Source organism: Frieseomelitta varia, unplaced genomic scaffold, assembly GCF_011392965.1.
Source record: "Frieseomelitta varia isolate USP_RPSP 00005682 unplaced genomic scaffold, Fvar_1.2 scaffold_107, whole genome shotgun sequence".
Lineage (NCBI taxonomy): Eukaryota > Metazoa > Arthropoda > Insecta > Hymenoptera > Apidae > Frieseomelitta > Frieseomelitta varia.
The window spans coordinates 59,612-66,864 of record NW_025108717.1 but is presented as its reverse complement, the minus strand read 5'-3'; positions in this window follow the sequence as shown (position 1 = coordinate 66,864).

The window sequence follows — 7,253 nt, the reverse complement described above, 5'->3', positions numbered from 1 at the left end:
AAAACTTTGAAAGTATATGTGAAATATTTATAATAAATATTTGAAAGTTTATACAAAATATTTACATGATTATATTTAAACTTTAAAATATTTAAATATTTAAAATATATATATATTTAAACTTTAAAATATTTAGATATTTAAAATATATATATATATATATTTAAACTTTATATATATTTAAAATATTTAAAATATAATTTATATATATTTAAAATATTTAAAATATAATTAAATATAATATTTAAAATTTAATATTATATTTAATATTATACTTAATATTATATTTAAAATATAATAATTATGAAACATTTAAAATATTTATAAATACTATATTTATCATTTATAATAAAAACAAATCTCTAGTCAGCTACAATTTCTTCAGCTACCACTGTTGAAAATCTGGAATTGCACAACTGTTTATCACATCCTACCCGTGCTCTCTCCGTCTACAATTTTTCTCAGTCCTGCACTCTCGCGTTATGTTAACTCATTATAAAACACATTCCAAGGGAACGAAATCTCTCCGAAATTCCCAATTATGTTTATCCAACTACGTCCAATATTCCCAGTTACGTCCAACGAAAATAAAATTTCTTCCGCGAGATATAGCAGGTATTTTGCAACGATCACGCGTCCGGATAATCCGACACTGATAACCGCGAATGAAAAGCGGAAGCGAATCGGTTTCACTTTCCAACTGGCTGGATTATATTATGGAGCAACGTTCGGATCGTACGTAACGTTACGCAATTGATCTCGGTGCGTTACGCGGCTTGTGTGAAATAATCATCGTCGAAATTCATTACGTAAAACCCGAGTGGTGCTCGCTCGCTCGGAGATAAGTCACGTTGCAACGAAAAACAAAGGGAACAACACGTCGCGCCACGTGGTCGATGATAATTACATACTTTTCACCCGAGAACACTCGTGTTTGACCTTTCGCTCGGTCGGGGGCAACAATAAGGTTTCCCTGCGACCATTTCCTCATTATCGAATGTACTTCTCCTCCGAGTAGAGTTTGCTCGGCGTTTGTTATAGATTGGCTGTAATCTGTCTCGATCGAGTTGATAAGGAGCATCCTTGGTTCTCCATCTTTTTTTTTTTTTTTCTTTTTACTCGTCAGTTCGTTCGTTCGAAGATTAAACGCATGTTCGAGAAGAGAAAAAAAGACGACGTTGCCTTCTTTTCGCTGTCAGAAGATTATTTGTAAATTCGAAAATATAACAAACATGATTCTTTATATAATTACAATGTTATATAGTATTCTTATATTCACGGAATGGTTTTTTGAACTAAAAGCTATTTATATATAAGTTCAAGAATGTTATAAAACGTTGTTATAAAACGTTATGTTATGAAATGTTGTATAATGTTCCTCACAAGGTAAAATGTTGTACGAACGATATTCTTAGATTCGCGAATAATTTTCAGAGGTCATGGTACTGATCAAGTCAATTTATAGAATATCAGGCATCGAAATTCCCAAGATTCGCCACTATTCTACACTCTAATAAAAAAAATGTAAATATTTTGCAAAAATATTACCAAATAGACACATTCGCAAAGAAAAATAAAAAAGAAATATGGAATATAATAGAATATCGTACAATATTCTTAAATTTATAAATAATCTCTTGTTTCACTTCAACAGCGATAGATAGGACATCTCTTTTCTCACACAACCAGTAGTATATATATTTAACACAATGTATGGTGAATATTATAATATTATACTATCAATCGTTAATATAATATGATAATGTTATATATTATACTATCAGTCCTATTAGTATAGTATACTATAATATATCATACTATCAATGCTATAATGTATTATAATATATTATCTATACTGTCAATGCTATAATATACTATATCATACTATCTGTACTGTCAATGCTATAATATACTATATCATACTATCTGTACTGTCAATGCTATAATATATTATAATATATCATCCATACTGTTATTGCTATAATATATAATACTATAATATATCATACTATTTATACTGTCAATGCTATAATATATAATACTATAATATATCATACTATCTATACTGTCGTCAATACTATAATAGAATATAATATATCATACTATCCATACTGTTATTACTATATATAATACTATAATATAGCATACTATTTATACTGTCAATGCTATAATATATAATACTATAATATATCATACTATCTATACTGTCAATAATATAATAGACTATAATATATTGTACTATCTATACTGACAATGCTATAATATATAATACTATAATATATCATACTATCTATACTGTCAATACTATAATAGACTATAATATATCATACTATCTATACTGTCAATACTATAATAAACTACAATATATCACACTATCTATACTATATCTGTACTATCAATAATATACTATAATATATTACATTATAATATTGTAATGTCGAACAATACATTACATCGTCACTGTTTGCAAATGAGCAACGTCGACTGAACATTTTCGGGGTGTCTCTGACAAAACGGTGCCCCGCGAGAGGATCCAGTAACGAATACGTTCTAATTTATGTAACACAACGCTCAGACCGGAGAAATTACACCTGAATAGCATGTGACGGGCAACAAACGAGTGCTGGACGAGTTTCATTAGCGTCATTAAGATCACTTCGCCGACGAGACGCGAGTTTCGCGTTACTAATTGCAAGGAACAGGAGAGATTAATGTCCCAGTACGAATCTCTGTCTCTGTTGATTAACCAAGATATAGTAATTTACGATTCAGAGACAAGGTGGGCAGAACGGTACACAGGAAATTTGTGTAAATACCCATCGAAGAAAACTACATCCGGATGTTCGGCACACGCTCGAGTGTCACGTTGCTCATTATACGTTATTTATATTAGCCTACATCACGATTCTGCAACGCAGAGATAATGGGAAAAAAATGTAGAGAGTCCATTTCTGTTGATTTCCTAATTTTCGATGCTACTTGACAGCTATTTAATTTACACGAGTTATTGAGAAGGGAATTCGTTAAATCGAGAGACGCACAGAAGAGAATATTCGGCCGATAAAGTCGCACAATTGAGAAGGAAAATTGTTAAATCTGAAGATTCATATATAAAATACTATGATATCAAACTAAATGTCATAATACGTGTATAAAATTGATCGACGATGCACTGAATTTCAACACCTTGAATTTTTCAGACTTTGAAATCTCAAAAATGTGTTTTCCTCCTGTCACGAGGCATGGTCAAATAAAAATATTTTAGAGACGTTTTACTTAGAAACAAATTAGTTCAAAATAAAAAGCATATCATCGACTAACATGTTTCGAATGATACAAATAACTAAATGACATTGTGAAACAAAACACTGTTCACTGTTTCAACAACTAATAACGTTGGAACATAATATTTTGCAGAAGTTGGATGTTTCCATCTAATTTTGTAAGAATGATTTCTCGTTTTTTCAAGTTTGACAAACCAATAATATTTCAACGTTACGAAGCCGTAATGAAAATTATTTGACAATAGTGTACCGATAATTTTGCGCGAGTCGCAAACAAAAAAAATTCCCGCTCTTTCAGACACGTCTTCATTTAGTAAATTACTATAATACGATCGATAATCATTCCACCAAAATAAACATTTTCTATGGAGAAAAATACAACGAAGTTCCGCCTCGTAATGGCGATAATCGTGCCGCAAAATCAACGTCAACTTCTACTATATTTTTTCAACGTGTCGTTTCCGGGAATTTATCCAATTCTTACATTGAAAACGTATGAATATTATTTTCGAACACCGAGCAGAACATTTTTCTTTCTTTTTTTTCTTTTTTTCTTTTTCGAGGAAGAGACTGATTTACGAAGAAGATCCATTGTTCATTTGTAGATTATAGCGAAGAAAAAAAAAAAATTGAAGGACTGAATGCACAAAGAAGTAGTTTTGTAACTGGTGTAAATTTCGAAATTTTAGGCAATAAATTGATTTTATTTTAATTTGTGCAACTTAAGTATATCGATTGTCATACCAAATTTTCTGTTTTCTTTTTCTACGAAACTATTACTTAATGTTTAATATTCAGAGGCTTCTAAAATGAAACAATTAATAATTGGATAATGGAAATATATGTTTGATAATTAGACAATAAAAATATTAAAAAATCAGATAATTGCTAGATAATGTTATTATTAAGTAATTGTTAAATACTATGTTTCATAATTAATTGTGTTATTATTAAGTGATATATTTAGTAATTAAATACCAAAGATTAATAGAGACAAATTGATTGCGGCCTGAACAATGTTGATTAATTATGATGAATCGGTAATTATTATTATCCACAATTATAATCCATGATAATGATCAATGATCAATAATCGTAACATTCATATTACGAACGGTCAATAATATTCATTTTATTTCAATCATTTCAATCACTTTATCAAAGTAATAATATCAATAATGGTCACAGTAATATTATTAATGATAATATTAATAATATTACAATAACAATATTCATACTAATCGATGATATTCGTCTTATTTCGATCATTCCAAAATATTCTTACTTGATCACCAGAAACAGACAACATAAAACTATAGCAATCGTAGAAAGTTCTGACTGCGAGTGTAAATCCGACAATGAAATTCCAAGATTGTCCTTGCTCTGACCACCGCCTCAAGACGCAACAAGGGCAATTTGCTTTCATTCCATCTCGTTTTCGTTCGAGCTACGCTAATCCCGACAAAAATGCACGTCCGCTGATTGCAATCTCGATGCTAACATGGTAAACGTGCCGCACAACTGACGTAATAATCCGTGTTTCACTAAAACGAGCTTTGTCTCGCATGAAATCGTGCAAGTTCCCGAAGGTTGTACAACACAGTGAACTCGATTAGAAACCCAAGTGTCTGTCTCTGACTGTCACATGCTTCTGTGGTACTTTCTCCAGTACACAATGATTTTTCTCGTTTTTCTTTCTCTCTCTTTTTTTTTCTTTTCTTCTAAATTGCATCCTTAACTCTCTCGAGAAAGACTTCTTCGAATTGTCGATTCTTATTATTAAATTTCACAGAAAGAGGGGAAATAATTTCCTCACTTTTCCACTTTCGAAGCTGTGATTTTTACTATAACTGTGAGTTGAGATAGCTTTAAAAGGGGAACCTATCAAATCCACGTTCTAAGGAAAATCTAAAAATCTATTGAATTTCTAAGTCCAAGTGGAGAAAAGTCCAAATAGAAGAAAAGGAATGGGACATTGTATGTGTGAGATTTTGTCTAGGATTATAAGTCTTCTTTCGTTGATCACCCAATGGTGGAAACAAACTCGTCGTCTGAAACAAACTCAAATCATAGAAATATTAGTAAAATTGTATGAGATATAGTTAATCCAAGAGCTAAGGCTAATTTTTATCTCTCTTCTCTTAAACATTTCCTTATTTCATTTACATCTTTTTAATCAACATTTCATTGTTCCATTTCTGAATTTCTGATATAATATGCATAATTTGGCATGATATGTATGTGTTGTACATAACTGTACTTTCTACAAGTTAACAAGTCTGCAACCAACTTATTTATTGCATTACATAATATATAATACATTCATCGTTTTACTATATAAATGAAAATTGAAACGAAAAATCTTTTTGAATTAGAACATCTTTATTATTTGATCTTGAATTTAGATTTTATCAAGAATAAGAAAATTTCACGTGAATGCTAAAGTGAAAAAAAAAAAATGATAAAAATTCAATTACATTCCCTTTTAAGTAAAGGATTCTTAAAAGTGAACAGCAATCGGGAATAAATTTTGACTTTATGCACAGCGAAGTCAAACATTTACGACTTTACTTTATGTGCAAATAATCGACAATATTACAGGCGAAAGAATTGTAACTCTAATAGCGAACAATCATTATTAAAATCTGCAACGTAACAAACTGAATTCTTAACAATATATATTTGCAACATGTTGTAGAAAATGTTACAAACTTCATATTTTATTAATTATTTTGCATGTTCTGATTTATTAAAAAATTTCAAACGTTTCATTTACTTTTCTCCAAATGTAACACACATGAAATTATGCATAATATGTAATGGAAAATATTTTATGAATATTTTTTAACGAATATATTACTCAACAGTATTTCCATTGACAAACGCTTTAAGGGGTGCTGAAAAAGAAATAGATCTAGCAGCCAGAAGGGCGATCCACTCGATACAATCCCGAAGAACAAACCGTGAGTGGAATATTTTTCTATTTCGCAACACTAACTTGTTAAATCCAGCAATAAAATAGAAATGACTCAAAGCAAATCGCGAAGAGTGCTTTCTCATATTTAAAATACAATTAAAAAAAAAAAAAAAAGGAGAATATAATATGCAATAAATAAAAAAAAAAAAAGAAGAAAATGAAAAATTCGCGAAAGTAAGATGCTTTCATAATTGACGCAACGTTAATAAATACTAATCTATGCACTCATGCTTCAAGACACGCAACACTAATATTGAGACGTACGGTGCAGCCATATTCGAGGCTAGTGATGCACGACCACTTCGATGCAACTGACTTGGCTGCATTGGATGATTCAGTAGAAGTTTGGGCATTTCATAGACGCAACACTACGTGTACAAACGCGATCATTCGTTAACGCAACACTAATTAAAAAAGTAATTAAAACAGATCCGATGAAATATATCGCAACGCTAATTATTGAAACAAATTCAGTGAAAATAATAACTATTTCTAGATGAAAACAATTCTTACACAACTTTAAGTAAAACAAAATGCAACAAATTTTAATTTTCATTTTAATCAAGAATTTTTAATAATTCATGATAAAAAAAATACTGAAAATAATCGCGAAACTGAAGCAAACACGATCGTCATTTCATCGCAACGCTAATTCAAACCAAGTACTACAACTGTTTGTAATTCTAATTGAAATTCGAAATCTCAACTTCGCAACTCTAACACAATCCGTAATTCATTTTTCGAAACACTAACAGAAACCGCGGTTTGCCCAATATAACGGTGGGCCGACATCGGCCAAAAAAAAAAAAAAGTACTACTACTACATACTATAAGCGAGCATAGCGACAAAATAGTAACAAGAATGACTTCCCATGCTCTAGATAGATTTCCCATCCAGAGGATGATAAGCCATTTGTTGCAGCCCTCTTCTACGGCAGTTTGCCGGGCCTCTTCTTTTCTTCGGGCGCCATGCCCGCTGAAACTTACATCTA